Source organism: Schistocerca serialis, chromosome 3, assembly GCF_023864345.2.
Source record: "Schistocerca serialis cubense isolate TAMUIC-IGC-003099 chromosome 3, iqSchSeri2.2, whole genome shotgun sequence".
NCBI classification, from domain to species: Eukaryota; Metazoa; Arthropoda; class Insecta; order Orthoptera; family Acrididae; genus Schistocerca; species Schistocerca serialis.
In genome coordinates this window covers 90,316,369-90,340,955 of record NC_064640.1, presented here as the reverse complement: position 1 = coordinate 90,340,955, position 24,587 = coordinate 90,316,369, and the positions used below count along the sequence as shown (strand labels likewise).

At 39.8% G+C, this 24,587-nt stretch overlaps 2 non-coding genes across 2 annotated transcripts; one reads left to right on the top strand and one right to left on the bottom strand.

Moving 5' to 3' along the window:
- Window positions 1-10,390: 10,390 nt before the first annotated feature.
- On the bottom strand, window positions 10,391-10,465 carry Trnap-cgg (transfer RNA proline (anticodon CGG)). Its single transcript has one exon. It is a non-coding gene; the product is annotated as a tRNA-Pro (tRNA).
- Window positions 10,466-10,823: 358 nt separating this feature from the next.
- Trnap-cgg (transfer RNA proline (anticodon CGG)) lies at window positions 10,824-10,898 on the top strand. The gene has a single exon. It is a non-coding gene; the product is annotated as a tRNA-Pro (tRNA).
- Window positions 10,899-24,587: the final 13,689 nt, after the last annotated feature.

Here is a 24,587-nt window from a genome sequence, read left to right as displayed (position 1 = left end):
AATTTCTCATTTTAAAGTTTCTGCACCAAAGAATTATGTACAAACCATTGGCTTTTATAAAAATACGAAGATCTTTAATTTCTCTCCATTTCCCATTTCTGCCCACATGATTTATGCACAATAAATAGCATGTTTTTAAAAATGACTAGACGCTTTTTTTGACTTTCGTTATTGTAATGGTTCCTTCGTTCAGACATTCATTACATCAAGGAACATACAATAACATGCAAAATTGTTGAGATTACAGCTTAATAAGTAATTCAACCCCCCCCCCCCTCTCCCAAGAACCATGGACCTTGCCGTTGGTGGGGAGGCTTGCGGGCCTCAGTGATTCAGATAGCCGTACCATAGGTGCAACCACAACGCAGGGGTATCTGTTGAGAGGCCAGACAAACGTGTGGTTCCTGAAGAGGGGCAGCAGCCTTTTCAGTAGTCGCAGGGTCAACAGTCTGGATAACTCATGGATCTGGCCTTGTAACACTAACCAAAACGGCCTTACTGTGCTGGTACTGTGAACGGCTGAAAGCAAGGGGAAACTACAACCGTAATTTTTCCCGAGGGCATGCACCTTTACTGTATGGTTAAATGATGATGGCGTCCTCTTGGGTAAAATATTCCGGAGTTAGAATACTCCCCCATTCAGATCTCCAGGCGGGGACTACTCAGGAGGACGTCATTATCAGGAAAAAGAAAACTGCCGTTCTACGGATCGGATTGTGGAATGTCAGATCCCCTAATCGAGCAGGAAGGTTAGAAAATTAAAAAAGGGAAATGGATAGGTTAAAGTTAGATATAGTAGGAATTAGTGAAATTCACTGGCAGGAGGAATAAGACTTTTGGTCAGGCGAATACAGGGTTATAAATACAAAATCAAATAGAGGTAATGCAGGAGTTGGTTTAATAACGAATAAAAAAAAAGAAATAGGAGTGCGGGTAAGCTACTACAAACAGCATAGTGAATGCATTATTGTAGCTAAGATAGATACGAAGCCCAGACCTACTACAGTAGTACAAGTTGATATGCTAACTAGCTCCGCAGATGACGAAGAAATTGAAGAAATGTATGATGAAATAAAAGAAATTATTCAGATAGTGAAGGGAGATGAAAACTGAATAGTCATGGGTGACTGGAATTCAGTAGTAGGAAAAGGGAGAGAAGGAAACGTAATAGGTGAATATGGATTGGGGCTAAGAAATGAAAGAGGAAGCCACCTGATAGAATTTTGCACAGAGCACCACTTAATCATAGGTAACACTTGGTTCAAGAATCATAAAAGAAGGTTGTACACATGAAAGAAGCCTGGAGATACTGACAGGTTTCAGATAGATTATATAATGATAAGACAGAGATTTAGGAACCAGGTTTTAAATTGTAAGACATTTCCAGGGGCAGACGTGGACTCTGACCACAATCTATTGGTTATGAACTGTAGATTAAAACTGAAGAAACTGCAAGAAGGTGGGAAATTAAGGAGATGGTACCTGGATAAATTGACTAAACCAGAGGTTGTACAGAGTTTCAGGGAGAGCATAAGGGAACAATTGACAGGAGTGGGGGAAAGAAATACAGTAGAAGAAGAATGGGTAGCTTTGAGGGATGAAGTAGTGAAGGCAGCAGAGGATCAAGTAGGCAAAAAGATGAGGGCTACCAGACATCCTTGGGTGACAGAAGAAATACTGAATTTAATTGATGAAAGGAGAAAATATAAAAATGCAGTAAATGAAGCAGGCAAAAAGGAATACAAACATCTCAAAAATGAGATCGACAGGAAGTGCAAAGTGGCTAAGCAGGCATGGCTAGAGGACAAATGTAAGGATGTAGAGGCTTATCTCACTAGGGGTAAGATAGATACTGCCTACGGGAAAATTAAAGAGACCTTTGGAGAAAAGAGAACCACTTGCATGAACATCAAGAGCTCAGATAGAAACCCAGTTCTAAGCAAAGAAGGGAAAGCAGAAAGGTGGAAGGAGTATGTAGAGGGTCTATATAAGGGCGATGTACTTGAGGACAATATTATGGAAATGGAAGAGGATGTAGATGAAGATGAAATGGGAGATACGATACTGCATGAAGAGTTTGACAGAGCACTGAAAGACCTGAGTCGAAACAAGGCCCCAGGAGTAGACAACATTCCATTAGACCTACTGACGGCCTTGGGAGAGCCAGTCCTGACAAAACTCTACCATCTGGTGAGCAAGATGTATGAGACAGGCAAAATACCCTCAGAATATAATAATTCCAATCCCAAAGAAAGCAGGTGCTGACAGATGTGAAATTACCGAACAATCAGTTTAATAAGTCATGGATGCAAAATACTAATATGAATTCTTTACAGATGAATGGAAAAACAGGTAGAAGCCGACCTTGAGGAAGATCAGTTTGGATTCCATAGAAATATTGGAACACGTGAGGCAATACTGACCCTACGACTTATCTTAGAAGCTATATTAAGGAAAGGCAAACCTACATTTCTAGCATTTGTAGACTTAGAGAAAGCTTTTGACAATGTTGACTGGAATACTCTCTTTCAAATTCTGAAGGTGGCAGGGGTAAAATACAGGGAGCGAAAGGCTATTTACAATTTGTACAGAAACCAGATGGCAGTTATAAGAGTAGACGGACATGAAAGGGAAGCAGTGATTGGGAAGGGAGTGTGACAGGGTTGTAGCTTATCCATGATGTTATTCAATCTGTATATTGAGCAAGCAGTGAAGGAAACAAAAGAAAAATTCAGAGTAGGTATTAAAATTCATGGAGAAGAAGTAAAAACTTTGAGGTTTGCCGATGACATTGTAATTCTGTCAGAGACAGCAAAGGACTTAGAAGAACAGTTGAACGGAATGGATAATGCCTTGAAAGGAGGATATAAGTTGAACATCAACAAAAGCAAAACGAGGATAATGGAATGGAGTTGAATTAAGTTGGGTGATACTAAGGGAATTAGATTAGGAAATGAGACACTTAAAGTAGTAAAGGAGTTTTGCTATTTGGGGAGCAAAATAACTAATGATGGTCGAAGTAGAGAGGATATAAAATGTAGACTGGCAATGGCAAGGAAAGCGTTTCTGAAGAAGAGAAATTTGTTAACATCGAGTATAAATTTAAGTGTCAGGAAGTCGTTTCTGAAAGTATTTGTTTGGAGCGTAGCCATGTATGGAAGTGAAACATGGACGATAGCTAGTTTGGACAAGAAGAGAATAGAAGCTTTTGAAATGTGGTGCTACAGAAGAATGCTGAAGATTAGATGGGTAGATCATATAACTAATGAGGAGGTACTGAATAGGATTGGGGAGAAGAGAAGTTCGTGGCACAACTTGACCAGAAGAAGGGATCGGTTGGTAGGACATGTTCTGAGGCATGAAGGGATCACCAATTTAGTATTGGAGGGCAGCGTGGAGGGTAAAAACCATAGAGGGAGACCAAGAGATGAATACCCTAAACAGATTCAGAAGGATGTAAGTTGCAGTAGGTACTGGGAGATGAAGAAGCAAGCTTAGGATAGAGTAGCATGGAGAGCTACATGAAACCAGTCTCAAGACTGAAGACCACAACAACAACAACAACAACAAGTAATTCAACTTGGGATGAGGATTGCACACAGCTGCTGTAACTTTGTTTCTACACGGGTATTTACATTTAGCTTTCACATTACTGTACAACCTCTGTGGTAAAACTACAAAGATCAACAAACGTACTCATGAATTTGATTTAGGTTTATTTACGTCACGATGACGTAGCGCTACGTCACTATGACGTAGGGCTCTCCTCACCTAGCATGAGATGAATGCTACCCCCCAGTAGTAGAACAATTAGAATATATAAAGACACAGAAATTTCATATATTCCGGTAACAAAATAAGGAAAAAATTTATAGTACAATAGATGGAAATAGGAGGATATGCATTTCCGGCATTACAAAGTGACTTTCAAGTGAAGAGTCTTGCCTGGATGGGCATATACTTAATGGATGTACAATTACAGGTTGTAGACATGTGGTTAACGACATATGGAAGTTTGAGTCTGGCTGTGGGTCATGCTCAGGTAATATAACAGTAAGGCAACTGCTTGCAATAAGTGGTAAATCTGAGTTTGAGCCTGGTCCGGCACAAATATTCATTGTCGTCATTCCATTATGCAGCTGATGGTTGTCCATATTCACAATTGCGAATATATTTCACATAAATGTCTATATGCACATTTAGATGTACCTATGAACTACACAAATCACCTTGTGATGTGTTGTGGAGTGTAATTCTTGTACCATCATTTCTCATCTTCCCCCTTGCATTCACAAATGGTGTGTGGGAAGAACTGTTGTCGATAAACCTCCATAGGAGCTCTGATTTTTTCCACTGTAGTAATTTTGTCAGATGTAGGTGGGAGAAAGTGATATGTTACCCAACTCTTCTTAAAACTTACAGTCTCAGCATTTGAACAATAAACATCTCCATAATGTTCACTGCTTCTCTTGTTATGTCTGCCATAAGAGTTAAATGAGCATTTCTATAGAGTTCCTGCACTTCTGAAACGAACTCATGACAAAACATGTCACTCTTTTCTTTATATCCTTTTGCTAAGCCAATGTCGTAAAGGTCCCAGACTGACAAGCAGTACTCAAGAATCAATTTAACAAGTATTTTGTAATCCACATCTTTCACAATGAACTATATTTCCTTAAGACTCTCCCATTGAGTTTCAGCCTGGCCTCAACTTTTTCTGTGATCAGTTAGATGTTATCATTTCACTTTGACCACCCTTAGGTGTTGCCAATCATTTTTCACCAATAGCATAATTAAAAGGTAATGGGTCTCTTTTTTATTTATGTAATGCTCTCCCATGGATTAAACAGTCTGTCACTATTCACAATGCCCTTCTTTTATATACATTCAATATCCCCTGTTAGTCCTATCTGATAAGGACCACACACACTTGATTAATGTTTGACGATGGGTCACAAGAGTGTTTCCTCTGTCAGTTATCTCCATCTAATAATCTATTTCCTCCTTACCAAGTAATCCTCAATACAGTCTAAAATTTTGGTTGATATGTCATATTATCATATTTCTGTTAAAAACCATTGTTGTGCTACAGAGCTAAACGCTTTTTGGAGGATAAGAAATACTGAATCTACCTGAATGTCTCACTCCATGGCTTTCAGGATGTCACATGAGGAAAACAAAAACCTGGGTTTCATATAACTGATATTTTCAGAATTGATTTTAACTGGCGTAGAAGAGATCATTCTGTTTGAGATGTCTCATTACATTTGACCTCAGAATATTCGATTAGATAGATATGAACTGTGCTTTCTTCCAACAACTGGGCACTTTTTTTTATTTGAGAGATTATGGTTAAAGTAGCACCTAAATCAGCAGCAATTTTTTTTATAGAATCTGATTGCTGTTCCATCTCATGGATGAACAGAGCAAGCTGATTTTCAAAAGCTCACCATTTGTGAAATCCTCATTTTTTTCATAGAGGTGTGTTTCATTCTCCAAAAATATCACCAACAATGGGTGTGTCTATCTGGGATCTCAGTTTTCAAAGTATATATATATAAAAGTAGGGAACCATAAATGTTGCATGTCTGCAAAACAGGGCATTTTCCACCAGTGGTTTGTTTATAGAAGTGTTCAATTGGTCAAATTTCAAAGTGGTCATAGTGACATGTGAATTTGTTTGCAAGTAGATATCATTGGGAGTAACACAAAAGTACATAATTTGATTCTAGGGTCAATAGTTTATTAAAGAAACAAAGAGTTGTTTCACCACTATAATGTGCCAGTGTTGTCAATGGAGTGAAACACAACCACTTTAATTCAAAATTAGTGTAGGCAACTAGCTACAGCTAAATTATTTCAAGAGAACCATTTTTATTTGCCATCAGCTGTATATATTATATTTATTCTAGACCAGGTTTGGTTATTTCAGCCATCATCAACTGAAAGAAACATTGAATCAGTCGGTGGAGAGAGGAACGATATCACTTTTTCTCGGTCAATGAAATCATCCAATTCCACCTGTCTGCTTTGGTTTAGCGGTGTAACGTTATTACAATTTATGAGTTGGTTGTGTTAGTGGATGTCTTGTTGTGTTTGATGGTGCCCTCTGGTGATGTGTTGAGTGTTGAGTGTTGAGTGTAATGTGTTGTATTGGGTTCATTTGAGCCTTGGTGTGGGATGTGTGAAGTTGTTGGCAGTGTTCGTAATTCAGTTTTGTTTGTGCATTTGGTGTTCTTGTTAGATGTTACTGGTTTGCTATTTGTGGTGCAGTACGACCTTTAATTTATTTTGTGACTTCTGTTGTTAGGTATGGATATGACAATGAAATATAAGTTCTATGCTGCGGTCGAAGATGGGGGAGGACATGTTGTCAGTTACTAAATTCCTCCAGTTATTTGCACTGATCACTGAGATTGTGAAGTGAGGTATTTGTCACAAGAACATGAGGTTGACCAGAGTTCTGTTGTCTCGGACCTGGGATGGGTACATGTGGCGGTGTTTGATTTTCGGATTTTTGAGGTGATATAGCTTTGGTTTTATTTTTGGTAGTTGTAGGTGTTGGTTTTTTGGTAGCAGTAGTTGTGGTTGACCTATATAGGTCAAGGAAGTGACTGATTTCAATTTTCATAGTTTTGGTTGTAGGTATTGGTGTTTTGGTATCATCAGCTGTGGTTGACCTACACAGGTCAAGGGAAATGTCCTATTCCAATTTCCGTAGTTTTGGTTATAGGTGTTGATGTTTTGCTACCGTCAGCTGTGGTTGGCCTTTAGGTCAAGAGAAGTGTCCGATTCCTGTAGCTTTTTGTTGGTATAGCGGAATGTTGTAATTTTTTTTTTTTTCGTTTTGTGTGTTTTGGGATCGTGGTGTGGTTTTTTTACTATTATATTTAGCATGTCCCCACCGTAAAACCTACAATTTCCTATGGTTGTCCCACTAGTTTGAGTGTATATTTGGAGGGAGACGTTATTGTCTTATTTATATGTATTTTCGTGTTTGTTACCATGTGTATGTAGTGACATTACAGGCGCCATATTGGAGACGCTTAGAATAGCCATTTCCGCCATATTGATGACGTCATGGGTCAAAGCAGACGGGTAGAATCGGACACTTCTGTAATCCCCTTTTTCTTACTTTTCAGGAGAGACAAGAAACACTCTTATTGTTAAACTATTTGACAGACTGCATTGAAATTTTCGACATTTTTTGCACGCTAATTATTCATACTATGAATGAAAATAATTTTCATATACTCTAAAAAGCATCTGAAAAAAAATGAAAATTTATAACATAGTTCCTTTCTCCAGTCAACAAGGCAATTTAGCCCTTTTCGTGAGTATAACATATTCAAAATTGCACATTTCTGGTCTAAAATTCAAATTTATTGATTAACTAATGGAAAATTATCTTCAACTGAACATGAAAACAACTACTTCATAGAATTCAAAGCTCTCGATAGTTCATAATTTATCATACTGAGTTATCACTTGTAGTCGGCTGTTTCATCTCCCCATAAAAAATTCCAGCGTCTTCTCCATAGATGTACTTAACTAGTTTCTGAAAATCATCAGTTTTCTTTTTATTGATTATTACCCTTTATTCCATCACGTACTGTACCCATTGGAACCCAATTTGAAACGAAGCAGGTTCAGTTTTTTTCCAGATTAAAGGAGTGAGTGACAGTTGTTAATGGAAGGGTAGGCAGTCCCGACTCCTGGCTTCGTTGCTTCATAACGAAATTCTTTGAACATTGCCACAGAAAAATTTTGTTTATTTTACAAGGCATCTTGAGACGCACCTCCTTTGGAAACTTAGGGACATGATTAGCATGAACTTTCTGAGAACAATGTACTGTGGACTCTTCCAGTCACATATTACATATGGCCTTCTCATATGGGGGCACAGCTTTCACAGTAACAAAATTTTGTTGATGCAGAAAAGAATGCTGCGCATAATGTGTAAAGTCGGTCCCACGGAGCACTGTCGTCCTCTCTTTATAAGGCTAAGACTGTTGACCGTTGTAAACTTGTATATTTATATCTGTGTGTTACACATTAAAAACAATGGTATGGAAGGTGTTGTCAGGGAAGAAATTCATAACTACAACACTAGAAGGAAGGCAGATTATGATATACCAAGACACAGACTAACAAAAAGTAGTAACTCACACAAAGTGAATACCTTAAAAATATTCAACAAACTACCGCAATCTGCTCGGGACATGTCCACAAAAATTCTTAAACAAAATTTGTACAATTGGTTATCTGACAATCCATTTTATTCTATGCAAGAATATTATGATCTGAGTAGCACAGAGATAAACCTGTAATTGCATAATTAACTTAATTAACTACTATATATACTGTTACAAAATATTTCATATCTAATACCTTTGTATTTCAACTGTGTTAGGTAACTACTTTATTTGCCAGTGTTATGATGTGTTACGTAACTACTGTGTTTGCTACTACAATGTAATTCATTTTTGGTACCTTTGTATGTATCTGAAACAAGAATATGTATTAAGCATTGTAGTCACCTGCTTAAGGTTTATGTTATTTGTAAGTTACTCATATGCTAATTATATCTATGCCTTATATATAGTGTCTGGAATATTAATATTATTTTATGTACTGACGAAGCCTATTTCATCTTGCATGATCAATGGCTAATAAAGAATCTTGAATCTTGAATCTTGCACTGTTTCCCTGACTATGCCGCTTCACTAGACTGTGCTTTTTTGTGTAAAGATGAGGCCACCACATGTCAAACTCCATTATGTCTTCATATTCCACCATAACGACTGTCACTTCAGAAACACTGTTTGCCATGATTTCCACATACTCTTTAGGTGACAATTCGGTCACAATTTCCGTACTTGTCTCTTCAGTATTCCAAACACACCGTCACAAGGGAGTAACAAGTGACCTCTTTCGGGAAACGAGTGATTTTTTAAAATATTTCAGTGTCTCTCAATGCAAGGCACACCCTTACTACAGTATTATTTTTATTTTGACCAGGTGCTCCATTTGAGAACAGGTGTACTTCTGTAACATTCTTCGGTACATAGTTTTCAATGTAATGGTACAGGAATGAACAGATCTCATTCACTCCCTTTTTCACTTCACCTTCATGATACAAGTAGCTACACCGTGGAATGCCTGGACTTTATCTCACAAATGCAGAAACAGTTAACCCACAGCTGACGTAAATAGAATGTGTCCTGCACTGGTATGTTTGGCAAAGGTACGTTATGTATGAAGTCAAAAGCTAGTCCAACAATGTCATCCCTACACATACATTCTTATCCAGTTACTTTAACGAATTTATAAAATGTTCTGCTGTGTCGCTTGTAAATATCCAACTCAACTGTCAGAGATATGTGGACCTTTTTAACTTATCCTGAAGTTACTCACATTTGCCACGTACATAAATTTGGGGACGACCATAAGGAAAATTGTAATGTTCACGACAATGTTTCCTATAGAAGTCGTACTTCATCTTTACTTCTGGATACTTCGTAAGAAGCATTTCGTGCATAGTTTTCAGCTCCAAACGTGCATCTAGATATTTCATTTTCTTCCCAGCTTAGTGAGTTTCTTTGAGGGGAAAGATGTAATGTGGGTATCAAATTTATTACATTTTCTGAAATTTTAGTTGTGCCTAGATTTTTTCCACAAATGTCCTTTGGAATTTGACCTTTAATTAGTAACTGGCTAACTCAAAAACGCGTTTCTGCTGTACAGCATGAAAACTGAGAACCGCAAATTTGCAGACAGGAACTCTTCTACCACAGACAATGGCATGGTAAACACAGAAATTTTGTTTCTTGATTCAAGCGATGTCACTAACAATTTTTTTTTCCTTCTTTTCATAATGTTACCTGCCACAATTAACCACTGTAGATAAATATCCTGACTGTTTCTCTTTATGTTTACGTAATTTAAAAGCATTTCGATGCGATCATCGTCACTGATATGTTCAAAACATTCCATTCAGAACCTGGAATTTATTAAGTAATCGGAAAGGTAGCATATGCTACGGAATTTGTATTACACTGAAGTTGTTAAATGGGTAAATGTCAGTAGTTGGGTACCTTACTTGCAATCAGCACCCACAGATTTTCCAGGAACTGCTTTCCCACTCTAGTCATTATATGGCAACCCGTGAACTGTAACCTCATTGATTCTCTTCCTCTTGTGCTAACTTCCATTTTGATTGCATTTGGGAAACATTTCGAAAGATGGCATTCAATAACTTACAACAACAACATCAACGAAAACCATTGCACTTTGCAAAGTTGGCGCCAAGTTAATGTTCTGTGATTCTTTCTGCGCCTGCGTGCTCCAAGCCAATGCCATCTAAAACTTCCTGGCAGATTAAAACTGTGTGCCCGACCGAGACTCGAACTCGGGACCTTTGCCTTCCGCGGGCAAGTGCTCTACCAACTGAGCTACCGAAGCACGACTCACGTCCGGTACTCACAGCTTTACTTCTGCCAGTACCTCGTCTCCTACCTTCCAAACTTTACAGAAGCTCTCCTGTGAACCTTGCAGAACTAGCACTCCTGAAAGAAAGGATATTGCGGAGACATGGCTTAGCCACAGCCTGGGGGATGTTTCCAGAATGAGATTTTCACTCTGCAGAGTGAAAATCTCATTGTGGAAACATCCCCCAGGCTGTGGCTAAGCCATGTCTCCGCAATATCCTTTCTTTCAGGAGTGCTAGTTCTGCAAGGTTCACAGGAGAGCTTCTGTAAAGTTTGGAAGGTAGGAGACGAGGTACTGGCAGAAGTAAAGCTGTGAGTACCGGACGTGAGTCGTGCTTCGGTAGCTCAGTTGGTAGAGCACTTGCCCGCGGAAGGCAAAGGTCCCGAGTTCGAGTCTCGGTCGGGCACACAGTTTTAATCTGCCAGGAAGTTTCATATCAGCGCACACTCCGCTGCAGAGTGAAAATCTCATTCAATGCCATCTAGTTTGAAGGTGGTGTAGCACAAGCTCAAAACAGCACAATATGCTGGCGGCACGCAACATGCGGCAGAGACGGGAACTAAGTCATTGATTTGATTCTGTTCTGGTCAGTACTGAACAAATCAATCTCGTGTTATTCCAACGCCACCTAGGAACAAGGTGACGTTGGTTATTCTCACATGAAGAAGTACGTAAACGTAGTTCATTTCATGACAGTGAAGTATATTTTGATCTGTCTCATATGTTTATGTGACAGAGTTCCTTACTCCACTGACCGATTCAATTATAACACCTTATGGTTTAAAATGGAGTATTTTTTATAGAAGACATTTTCGTGTACATAAATACCGATGAGAAAAAGTGGAATATAACATTACTAGACTTTTTACAAGGCCTTGAAAAACTTTGGTCATACACTCCTGTCAGTTAAAGACAACTGAGTCATTTGTTGCTGTGGAATGTCATTTAGAAGAGTAATTATTTGTATAAGAAACAAAGCAGGAATTTTCATGATTAATAATTTTATGATGTCTTAATAATGGGAAATGGCTAAATGCAATGAAATATTTTGAGTTCTAGTGAGAGATATGAAAGCTGTTGTCATAATCAGTGACGATTGAGGAATTTGTTTGCAACCCTGTGTTTGAGGTAGATTACTTTCGCAAATGCACTTCTAGAGTCAACAAGATTTAGTAGAGAAAGTATTTAATGAGAATAGACATAAGTAACAAAATCTACCTACGTGAAGGTAAAATATGTTCTTTGATGTGAAAAACTGCTCATAAGATGTGAGTCAACACTTATGTAATATATGTAATTAGGCACTTTAAAAAACAGTTGAATGAAATCTTGATGTTTTGTTAAGTTATTAACTATATACTGCTGCATATTTTATTTCTCATGACATTAACATTTGCTATTTATGTCTTTGATCCTAATGTTTTTTGAGTAATAATGCACTAAATAAATATGTATTGATGATTAACCATTGTCAACAAATGAAATGAATATGTGGTATTCTGATAGGGATAAAGATAAGTCATAATTTCAGAAACATTGAGTTATTTCTAAACTTATGTAGTGTTCATCATTAGCACAATTCATGGTAATCAGTTTACAGTTGTTCTACAAAATTTAATCAACAAGACTCTGAGGACTTAACGGTCACTGCAGATAGGCACCGTCAAAGTCTAGGCTTCCATTGGACCTACAGTATTAATTGAAAATGCCAGGCCAGCTGTGTATTATGTGAACATTTCTGTGGACCAGTTGCATTACTTCATGTCTAAAGTCTTCCCTGGCAGTGATGGCATCTGCCAGCGAGTTAACAGTCCATCTTATGAGACCAAGATCATGCCACAGTTGCTTACGGAGCATACTAGTGAATTGTAATTGATGTTTTGGTTACCAAATTTACCTGATTATAACCTGATGGAACCCATCTATCTGGGGCACTACTGGGTGCGAAGTTCATGCCCACAAACTTTGGCTTGTGATTTATGAAACCTGGATGCCAGTGTATAGATATATAGTGCCCATACTTCTGGAAATCTTCCATGGACTTCTTGAAATTATGCCATGTAGAACCATTGATGTATTGCATTCCAGAAATGTGCCAACAAGCTGTTAAGCATATGGTAATAACGTTTTGGTGTATCAGTATATATTACTACCGATAAATTTCTTGAAGCAGTATCAAAATGCAAGCAACTTAATTGCTGAAAATAGATAAGTTACAGACTGAAGTGAGATAATAAAGTTACATGCTTTAACTCACCATCAGTTACCACTATTTATAATCATCACCAGATATGCATGGTTTGCATTGAAGCTTAAACTTAACATTATGCAAAACTTATCTTTTTAATCAGGTCTGTTTCACTGCATAACTGACTGCAAAAATGTAATGTGTAGTATACTTTTTTTGTATTCTGTGCATGATGTAGAAAACCACCTGTTTTACCCATTCATGTGATGGGTCCCATGGCATTAGCAGCAACACAGAATGTACCAGTCCTGCCATTGGATCCAGCACCATGTGATCATGATACTATATTATTTCTCTAGTGTGTCAAATGTTTCCTTATGGTGTAATAAAATATTGTGAATGGTACATTGTATTGACTTGATTTACATCTTGTGTTACATTCTGCCCAAGAGTCTGAGTCACTCAACACAGAGCTTCAGCAACAGCTAATCATCATATTTACGCCAATGACTCAGTTCAGTAGCAAAATAAGCAACTTAGTTAATTTAATAAACTATCACTCATAGAATAAAATATTTAACACTGTTTTGTTCAGTCCAATTAAAAATCTACCAGTACCTGAAGAAGAAAAAAAAGTGTGACAGTACAACCACTTTTAAATTTAAACAACAAAATGCATTTTGTTAATAACCTGTTGGTGGGAAACAACTTCAGTTTCAGATAAATGCTATATTGTGTGTATTTCCTGTTTTATTTTTCTTGCTCTATGAAAGCTGAGGTCATAGTACCTTGCCACTGCCATTTGTGTTTTGGCATCAGTCAAGTGTCCTTTATGGTTTCTTTATTTCATTCTTCCGTATTTATGATTTTGTCTGTTTGTTTTACATCCAGTGTAAGCTATTTTTCCATTGCCCTTTGTGTCACTCTGATTTTCTTTACCAGTTTGTTTGTTAAAGACTATTCCTGTGAACTATGTGAGTGGTAGAAATATTAAAGATTGTCATCTTTAAACAGGGACAGATTGCCTTCCATATAAAACCCTAAGCTTCTATTTTTTTCCAAATGCTTTTTGTTGAGGCACCAATTTCCAGCTGCTGACATTAGTCTAAGGCATATTAACTACTGTGTATATTCATACAGGTGTCCTTCAGCTTGATCTCTGACTTTTTTTAGGTTTTTTGTAATTTGTTTTGATTTTATGGGATCCATGCAAGGGCCAGCATGTTTGTTTACTTTGTTATTTTTTCTAAAATTTCCTGTAGGTCATCCGACCAGTCTGGAAACAGCACAGTGTCTCCTGCAGGAGAGCTTCTGTAAAGTTTGGAAGGTAGGAGACGAGGTACTGGCAGAAGTAAAGCTGTGTGTACTGGGCGTGAGTCGTGCTTCAGTAGCTCAGATGGTAGAGCACTTGCCCGCGAAAGGCAAAGGTCCCGAGTTCGAGTCTTGGTCGGGCACACAGTTTTAATCTGCCAGGAAGTTTCATATCAGCACACACTCCGCTGCAGAGTGAAAATCTCATTCTGGAAATGTTAAGTTTTTCATTATATAGATAACTGATAGTATTTTCTCAAACCAGTATAGTTATATAAATGTTTAGTGTGAAGCAATAGTAAAAACATTATGTGGAGAAGTTTTCTTCAGAATATCTGCTTTTCTACTTATGATATAAAATCCTGATTAATAATGTATTAAAAAGTAATGAAAATGTGAACTAATTATCATTAGTTGCAATTGGTTGCTAGATTACTATACAGCAGCTGCATATGATAGTTGCTTCTGCCTATTAATATATAGCTGAATGTGTTACACATTCCTGAAGATTCTTGTACATGTTAATATTTACAAAACACAGTATGTGATCTAATGATAAACGTAACGTTTTGTTCCCGTCTGCAGCAGATTACGTAGTTTGTGCTGTATCTCCTGCTGACAGAGCCACAAACTGTACACTTGATCACCACAGGTTGCTGCAGTTCTGGCCCACTAATGACACTTCCTCTGCAACTCAGATGAAAATCATCTGCAGCAACACACAAATACTATGAGTTGTTAACAACTGAACCTCCAGCAGCTGCCACGGTACCAGGTGGTGTCAGCCTCACTGTCAGAGGCACAAGCATCACTGCAAGTGGTGCTGCCATCACAGCAGTGCTTTGATTCTGTGAGTTGTGTGCCTCTGTCAGTATCCTTCTTCGAGATGATTGAGATAATTGTCCAACTGCTCTGCAGTCAATTCGCACTCCGGGCTTAACACTGACTGCACCTGGCAGTTCCTCAGAATTCTTTCAGCATGTTCTATGCTCTGCACTCTGTGCTAGCCATGCCTAGCGGGTCACCAATCAGAGTCCACCACAGCTCACCACTTCACAGCATTTTGTCTGCAGGCTCATTGCCTTGTGAGGTGCTATTGCTGTGGACTTCATCCACATATTAACATCCCTGTGTAATGTTAGTAATTACCTCCTAGGACACTCCAGTACTATGCTGATGCCAACTCAAATTCCAGGAAACTGTTATTTTATTTTATTTATTAGACTCCATGCAGTTCCATTGTTATTGTCTATCTAGGCACATTAATCATAGTGTGTTGCTGCCCTCAGTCATGAATACTACAATGGTCACAAGGATGACCATCTGCTCCCTTCTTGTCTCACTGCAATGACAACAAGTGTCCTGTTTGCTCCCTCATTGTCCTGCTACAGTGGTGATTCAGACCATAATCTGCTTCCTACTAGTCCCACTGCAATGATGATGAGAATCAATGTTTGCACACTCCTTATTCCTACAATGGTGACAAGGATCAAAGTTTGCAACATTTAGTCACACTCACCAGCACCGAGGATCGAAGATTCAATGTTCTTGTCCCGACTACCTTAGCAAGGAGAATACTTGACTTAGGGATTATGTCCGCACAGTTTTGTGCTTTCCCAGAGTAGCCTTCCATACCCAAGCACTACTTCAGACCATTGCTTATAATTTTCGCTGCATATGTGTGCTCTCAGTGCCAACTGTCTCTTTTAATTTTTCTCCTTGCTTGTTTTGGTGTTCATCCCTGTCACATTCTTCTGTTCCTTAACCCAGGTACAAACCATCCTATGTGTCTTATATCCACTTTCGGGACCAATTCAATGCTTAGTCTGACAATTTTCGTGCTCCAGTGCACACTCTACATTCTGTAGCGTCTTCCTGGATACCCTTCTGGTCTCTTTGCCTCATTTCCAGTGCTCATCCACAAATTACATATTCTGTGGCATCCTCTATGCCACATTTCTATTCATTAATGAGTTATGGAATTTTCTGGGTAAACTATTATTACAGAGATACTTTTTTCCAGAATACAAAAGCACATTACAAGTATTATAGCTGGCATTAGTTAAAGAACATCCAGCAGTGATCTCTTCATAAAACTGAGTATTTTGAAAAATACTTCACAAAACATTCCTGGGTGCACATGTATTCAGGAAATGCCTTCTGCACCTGAATTTCAAGCAGAGAATGTAGTGATGATGAAGACTGAATTAAAGAACTTTCTATTGGACAATACCAGCTACTCCACTCAAGAGTATCTTCTCAGAATCTCTTAAATTTGATGTTTTAGGTTAATGTAGGGACTTCATAAAACAAATTACACATGGCGTCTCATGGTAACACAATTTCTCAGCAAGAGTGAAGCTTTCTCAGAAGAGAGTTCATGTTTCAGGTTTTCTGATGCTGTCCAGGAAACAGGTGTATCACAGTGTGCGACTGAAATGGCATGGCAGCTGGAAACATACTCCAGAGTTGAAGTTAGTGGGACGATGAGTCTTGTGGGCAAAACATCTAAACTGCACACAGGTTCATGATGAAATTCTTGTGGTATGTGAACCAAATGCAAAATTTGGTGAAGCGGAAGTTAAATGATCCCAACAATTTGACCAAGGCTGCTCAGACATAGGTGATGCTGGTCAGATCTTACACCATGTGATTTTCCAATGATGAGGATATTCACAGAGCAGTTCTTCAATGACTCTGTTACCTAAAGGCATATTTATATCATCAAGGCATTGAATATATTCTGACCATTGTGTACAGAGATTTAGTGAATATGTTCAAAAATAATGTAATGAACCTGTGCACTCTGAAGTGTAGTGCAGCATTCAATAAAAGTTAGTTAGTGTGCTATAATAATGTGTAACTTACTTTCTGAAGTCTGAAGATATGTGTGCATGACATACTATCCATGCTACAGACTACTGATAAGCTGAGGCTAATGACAAACCTTAGCACCTAGCTGATCAACACCATGGCACCTGTAAAGCAAAAGCTATTTAATATCTTAGGTTTGACAAGGAAGGAAAAGGAAAATGGCAATGTCTTTGCATAAGAAACCATCATGGCATTTACTTAAAATAATTTAGTGAAACCACATAAAATAATAGGTCAAGATTCTCATCTGGAGATTAGAATCCAATATCTTTCACGATGCTTTCTCCAAAAATTATTTTGAGCAGCGACTTCAAGAGCCAACACAACACGCAAATATTTTGCAACAACATATCAGACTTCTTTGCAACAAAAAATTCTAAGCAAGTAGATTCTTGGCAGATGATGATATCTTTCACCATCTATTAACATCATCAAAAGATCAAAATACATTTCAAAATAGTGTAGGCAAGATATCTGCTAGGTAAAAAAGTGACAATTGATACTAATAAATAAATAAATAAATAAATAGGTCCACCACATGAAAACCAAAAGATTCCTTTAAATTTTGGTAACATGAATCACACAGATTTGAAGGGTGTCGATTCAACTAAACACCTAAGGATTATTATTATGAACAACTTAAATTGGTTTCATTATATAGGGAATGTTTGGAGGAGGGATGGAAACCAAAGATTGTGGTTTATTCATAGAACACTTAGAAGGTGCAATAAATCTACTAAAGATGCTTGCCCATACACTTTGGAATATTTTTACACAGTATTGGAGCCTGGCCAGATAGGATTGACAGTGAATATCAAAAAAGTTCAAAGAATGGCAGCTCCTTTTTACTATTGCAAAGTAGCAGAGGGGGTGTTAAGGATATGATAAGCAAGGGGGGTGGTTAATGGTAATAACAAAGGCTTTTTAATTGTGATGACTTTCCATAAAATTTCAATCATCAACTTTCTCCTATGACCATCAAACTATTTTGTTGTCTCCCACCTACATAGGGAGAAATGACAAAATGAGACAGTAGAGAAATAGTCTGAAAGTTGTTCTGTGAACCTTCTGGCAAACACTTAAGTGTCAATTCCAGAGTAATCAAGTACATGTACACTTATTTACCACCAGATGACATATAAATCACATGTTAATGTTGAAAGTTTCTGCTTCCATATATGTAAGATCATGCATTTATTCTGTGAAAACATAGCACACTGAAAATAACAGATAATTTTTAATCATACTGCATTTTACAATTTTTGAATGCACTGCTGCAGGCACCATTACTTTCAGTGGCATCGTCATATCCAATGGCATCATCGCTTCTGGCATAACACTGCAGACTCGACATGCTTCTGGTCTGGCTCTTGCAGGCCATCCTTCCCTGCTTAAGCTTGCCCACAACCCAGCCCTGTCAGGTCCCTTCTGCACCTTCTGAGAGATCTCACACACTTCTACAATTATCCCGCAGAAAGGCCACACACCTCATGCTTTGCACTGGTTTCAGATGAGCAACATAACAAAATACAATATTCGTCTTCTTCTTCTTCTTCTTCTTCTTATTCTGCTTCTCCTTCTCCTAAGAGGTCACAGGCCCTGTAGACTATGCACTGCATCTACGATCTGCTTCCACTGTCTTCTATCTCTCGCAGTCTCTCTCCACCCTGCGGAAGATCCTAATGCTGAGAGGTCCTTCTCTATGTCATCTTTCCACCTTGTATGAGGTGGCCTGGAGAGTTCCTTCAAATGCTTTCTTGGTGATTCTGTTTTCCATTCTAGCCACATGTCCAGCCCATTGCAGTCTCCTACTTTTTAATTTCTGATTGATAGTGGGTTGCTTCATTAACTGATAAATTTCATTGTTCTTTTGAATTCTCCATATGCCATTCTCAAACACAAGTCCTCAGTAATAATTAGCATATCATTAAACTTATTATATTACAAATGTGAAGGTGACAATAGCAGTGCTGATGGCTCTTGTGAAGTTGCTCTGGAAAGTGCTGGTGCCATGAAAACTGGTGGGAGTCCTGAAAGCTCTGACTATGTAGACTAAAAATGACGGCCTCGAAGGTGTCAAGGAGTAGCATGGAGAGTAACAACGTCTACGAACCATTGTAAGAAGCAGTGCCTCAGTGGCTATTCACTCACACAAGAGTGAATGCGCTGGCAGGACAGTGTGCTCCTTATATAGCATCAATCCTGGTGCACGCAGCGGATGTGGACTTCCGGGCGCCCATTCATTAGAGCGCCTTATCACCTGCAGTTGCGCAATCGCCAACTTGATTTTAGCCCGCTGCGAGCCTAGTAATACTATGCCACATGGGAGTTTATCTTTGACTTGTCGTAGACGTCTTAAGATAAATTCTGATTCTAATATTCACTTGTGGGTTAAGGCTCATGGTTCTTCCTCTTTGGAAGATTGTCGCATTGTGGGTGACTGTACTCTGTATAACCATTGAAGCAGTTCTCAAAAAAAGGCCCTTTTAAGGGCCACAATACTACACATTGATCTTGCCAAAAGCCGAGAAGCGATTCTTCTTGGTGTTGTAGCTCTCTGGGGCACCCTGGGATGCTCTCTGGGTAACTCTCTGGGTGCTCAATAGATGGCAGCACAGTAGAGCAACCGTAGCGGTGCGTGGAGGGTGCGTGGAGGGTGTTTCTCTGGGTGCTCAATAGATGGCTCCACAGTAGAGCGCGTGACCTTGAGTGTGCGAGAGAGAGCGCTGTGGAGTGTGTGAGAGAGAGGTGCCGCGAGCCCTAGTATTACTAGGCTCGCGGCGGGCTAAAATCAAGTTGCTGATTGCGCAACTGCAGGTGATAAGGCGTGCTTGTGAATGGGCGCCCGGAAGTCCACATCCGCTGCGTGCGCCAGGACTGATGCTATATAAAGAGCACACTGTTCTGTCTAGCGCATTCACTCTTGTGTGAGTGAATAGCCACTGAGGCACTGCTTCTTACAATGGTTCGTAGACGTTATTATCGCCGACGATTGCTCGTATACAAAACACTTGTAAATGTGGACGGCACACTTGGTGCTGCTGCATCTACAGGTAAGGGGAAGAATGTTGTTAGGGGAGTAGGTAAAACTGCTCAATTTCTACTTTTAAATGGGCCTACCTTGTTTTGTGGCGCGAGATTTAATTTTTCTCTAATGAAAAGTACCACTTCTTCCAGTCTTGGTAATGGTTGGATTACTGTTGCTTTTGTTGCATGTAACAGTGCAGGTAGACCCGGTTTGGAATCCTTTGAAACTCGTGAAATTTTGGCTTACCGTACTATACCTGTATCTGAGATTATTATCTCTGGTGAGGGTTCTTATCTTATGCCACATGGGAGTTTATCTTTGACTTGTCGTAGACCGTGTCTACCTGCGCTGTTACATGCAACAAAAGCAACAGTAATCCAACCATTACCAAGACTGGAAGAAGTGGTACTTTTCATTAGAGAAAAATTAAATCTCGCGCCACAAAACAAGGTAGGCCCATTTAAAAGTAGAAATTGAGCAGTTTTACCTACTCCCCTAACAACATTCTTCCCCTTACCTGTAGAAGCAGCAGCACCAAGTGTGCCGTCCACATTTACAAGTGTTTTGTATACGAGCAATCGTCGGCGACGACGATAACAACGTTGCATGTAACAGTGCAGGTAGACCCGGTTTGGAATCCTTTGAAACTCGTGAAATTTTGGCTTACCATACTATACCTGTATCTGAGATTATTATCTCTGGTGAGGGTTCTTATCTTATGCCACATGGGAGTTTATCTTTGACTTGTCGTAGACGTCTTAAGAGATTGCTCGTATACAAAACACTTGTAAATGTGGACGGCACACTTGGTGCTGCTGCATCTACAGGTAAGGGGAAGAATTTTGTTAGGGGAGTAGGTAAAACTGCTCAATTTCTACTTTTAAATGGGCCTACCTTGTTTTGTGGCGCGAGATTTAATTTTTCTCTAATGAAAAGTACCACTTCTTCCAGTCTTGGCCATGCCAAAACTTGTCATAAACCATTTGTTGATGTGTTCCAGTATTTCATTAGCTGCTTTCACAGTAAAGGGACTGAAATTATATTTTATTCTCATACTTGTATCATCTACAAAAGGTGCAAAATTTGTATCTCCTGAACCTGCAAGTGGAGGATCATTTTTGTATATCAGAAACAACAGAAAACACAAAACTGAACTTTGTGATACACTGTGCCTGAGTGCTTCAAATTCCAAGTGCCTGTCATTATGGTATTGATATGGAGCTGATGCACATTAGTTTCCGTCATTCAGACAAGATAAAAACCATGAACCTGACATGCCTAGTATTCCATAATATTTTAACTTTTGCATGAGGTTATCATGTCCCCCACAACCAAAAGCCTTTGACAAGTCACAAAATATTCTCAAGTAATTTTTGATTTATTGATTCTAGTTTATCATCTGTCAAAGTACATGTAACCTGTGTAAGTATGTTCCAATTAGGTTTTATCTTTTGCTGGAGGGCTCTCTCTCTCTCTCTCTCTCTCTCTCTCTCTCTCTCTCTCTCTCTCTCTCTCTTTTTCTCTTTTTAGGAACATATAGATTTTGCTTAGAATTTTACAGCAAAGTTTGTAATGTGATTTACTTCTGTCATCATTTAGTGTCCCTTGATGCCTAGTGCAGTGTTTTCTTAGTCTGAGATGATATTCTGAACTGGGTATATGTGCATTTAATCTGCTTCCATTGGTTAATTTCTTAGGAAAACTATTTTCAAAGAAGGCTATGTCACAGAATATATTATATTTTTCACTTACACCAGGGGTGTTGTGCACAGAGTTCCAGCCTGGATTTTGCAAATATTCTTGATATCTCTAACTCCTTTTTAATTTATTACCTATGAAGTTTTCCAATTATTTTTATTTATATCATGCACTGATAATGAATGTTACCAGGTGGCCATCATGGTCTAAGAGGCCATGGACTAAGGAAATTACACTCCAACTCTACATCATTAAATATGTTGGCTACCTGACTGGTATAATTTATTATTTTGCCGTTTGCTGTAGTAAAAATGTTGTTACACCCCTTAATTGATGTCTCTGTTTCTCTTTTAACTATTGTCCATGCAGATTTAACTTTGTTAAGTGAATCAATAATTTAAGATACTGTGGCGTCTCTGGCGGAGAGCACTCTATCTTTGTGACTTTGGTTCTTTGACAGTTGAGTTCTACTGTTGACTTTCGGTGTGTAACATGTTCAACTGCCATATTTGTTATGTACGAGTGATTAATAAATGTGTGTTCAATACTTAGTGTGTGTTCACTCTCAGCTGTTCCTTCATGATAACCACAGTGGTGAACACGACACCATCGTCTTCTCATCTTGAGTTATTTTGTGCCTGTTTTCGCCATTTACGAACTTTGTGTCGCAGACCACATTGTTTCTGCCACAATGGATCTACCAGTGACTTTCGGTGCAAGTGTAATGTGCCCCATCAACTCTGCCGATTGTGATCATATGTGGACAAGTGTACCTAATTTGAACTTGGTTAAAAGTGAACAGTTATTTATGCCCGGCCACGCTGGCAGCCACCTAATTTTACCCGGCTCAATATGGCCACTGCCTAGCGTGGCAGCACAACAACAGCCACAACATGAACAGTTCACGTCACCTAACCACAATGTGGATGACCTTCCAGTTAGAGACATTGTGGTTTATCCTTCATGTACAACATTACCTTCGGGATGGCTTGATGTGCCGGCAAAGTTCCAGAACTTGTGAATCGAAGATTTCTATGCATGAGGTAGCACATTCTAATTTATATAGTATTGCAGTGCCTCCCTTCCCTGCATGCTGTTTCGGCAACACCGGCCACCTTGACCGCACTGGTTTCCATGACTGCCTCACCGTGGGTGCACCATCTTCTGCCCGCTTTCGTAATGGCCATCGGCCATTCTACTGGCACTGGTTACCGGATCAGCTCCCGTGGCTTCACTGCGACCACCTCCCACCTGCTGTTGCACCGTGTTCTTCGGCAGCCTTGCAGAATGGACACAATGTGCCGACTTATACACTCGTTCCCTCCGCACCGTGTGCTGCATGCAGCCACTGCCCCACACAGACCTCAGGCAATGCATCATTCGCCGCTACCACACTTCCGCCATCAGAGGCATCCTGCTCTGCTCCTACCGATCTCAGTCTGCCGGTGCTGCCTCAACATGTGTTACCTGGAAGGTTCCCTATGCTACCTCCATTACAAAAAGACAATCCAAAAACTTGGTTCACATTAGTGGACCACCTACTGGACATCAACAGCATTTCGGATGACGACACCTGTTTTGTCTGCCTGGTGAGCCACCTACACGCACTTACGGACCTCATCAGAAAATTTCTTTTCTCACCATCTTTCTCGCAAAAATATTTGGTAGCCAAAGCACTGCTCATCAAGTGGCTTCCCTGCTCTCTGGCAGAGGCTACTCATCACATTATTCACGAAGAGGATCTGAACATCCGTACTCCTTCACAGCTTTGGCGGCACCTATGTGCATTAATTGGTGATCAAGCATTACCTGATGCCATGCTTTGGACATTGTGGATGGTCAAAATGCCTTCGGATCTGCAACTTCATCTACTGTCTCATGTCACTGCTATCATTTGTCACCAACACTGCCTGTCACGAACATCTTCTCCATCATCCTCAGCTGGCACACTTGCACCTCTGGTTCTGTGCCCAGTCAGCAGAGGCCAGCGTGCCCCCCTAATCGTCTCAGGTGGCTGCCACCTAGCGGCCTACAGGCCTACAGGATGTACTGCCAGCAGGCTCCTGACAGCTGCTGACCTTGCCCGAGCAGCAACCCTATCGGCTACTGGCCCCTACACAGTTAGCTGCAACCCCTCATGTATCGCACCGCTACACCAACTGGCCTACCCACTGTGCTGGTTCCATGCTACTTACAGGGACACCACCCGAAACTGCCATGTGCCTTGCACCTACCCAAACGAGACTGGCAGGCATGTTTAGACGCCATGCCCTTCCACTTACCTTGGTGGCACCTATAGTTCAATGCTGCACCACTTGCTTCAGCGATCCAATGCCTCTGTGACACAGACATATCAGCAGACATCTGTTTTCTTGTCAACACTGGCGCCGATGTTAGCATAATCCCAGCCAAGCACACTGTCAACACAATATCTCCTCCTACCCTCACCTTGATCACCACCAATCGTTCTTTTATTGCAGTCGATGGCTCCATCAAGAAGTCGCTCCACCTATCACCAGTTAACACCTACCCTTGGACCTTCCATGCTGCTGATTTGGATAAACCTGTGATCGGTTTGGATTTTCTACACCATTACAAACTTTCACCAGACCTGCAGGCTGCTGCGCTCTGCCACGTGTCTGGCTCTACAGTTCCGCACTCACATGAGTTCAGCATGACTTCGCTCTCCATCTCCTTGGCTACACTTTCTACGTGTGAGTCCCTGGTTGAGCGCATAACCACACAGCTCTCTGATCTGTTGCATGTGCGCTAACAAATTGGCAAACTACACACCCAGAACGATGCCTTACACACCTGCATCGCCGCTGCCTCCACAGAATTGTCACATGCACCGTGTATCATACATTGCCTATCTGCAGCCCTGCAGAGAGGCGACCCTACACATGCCTCTACAGCATCTTCTCACCAATGTGCTCCTGTGTCGAGCATTCCACCACCTGCTGTTTTTTTCACACCGCCATGGACAAATCTACAAGA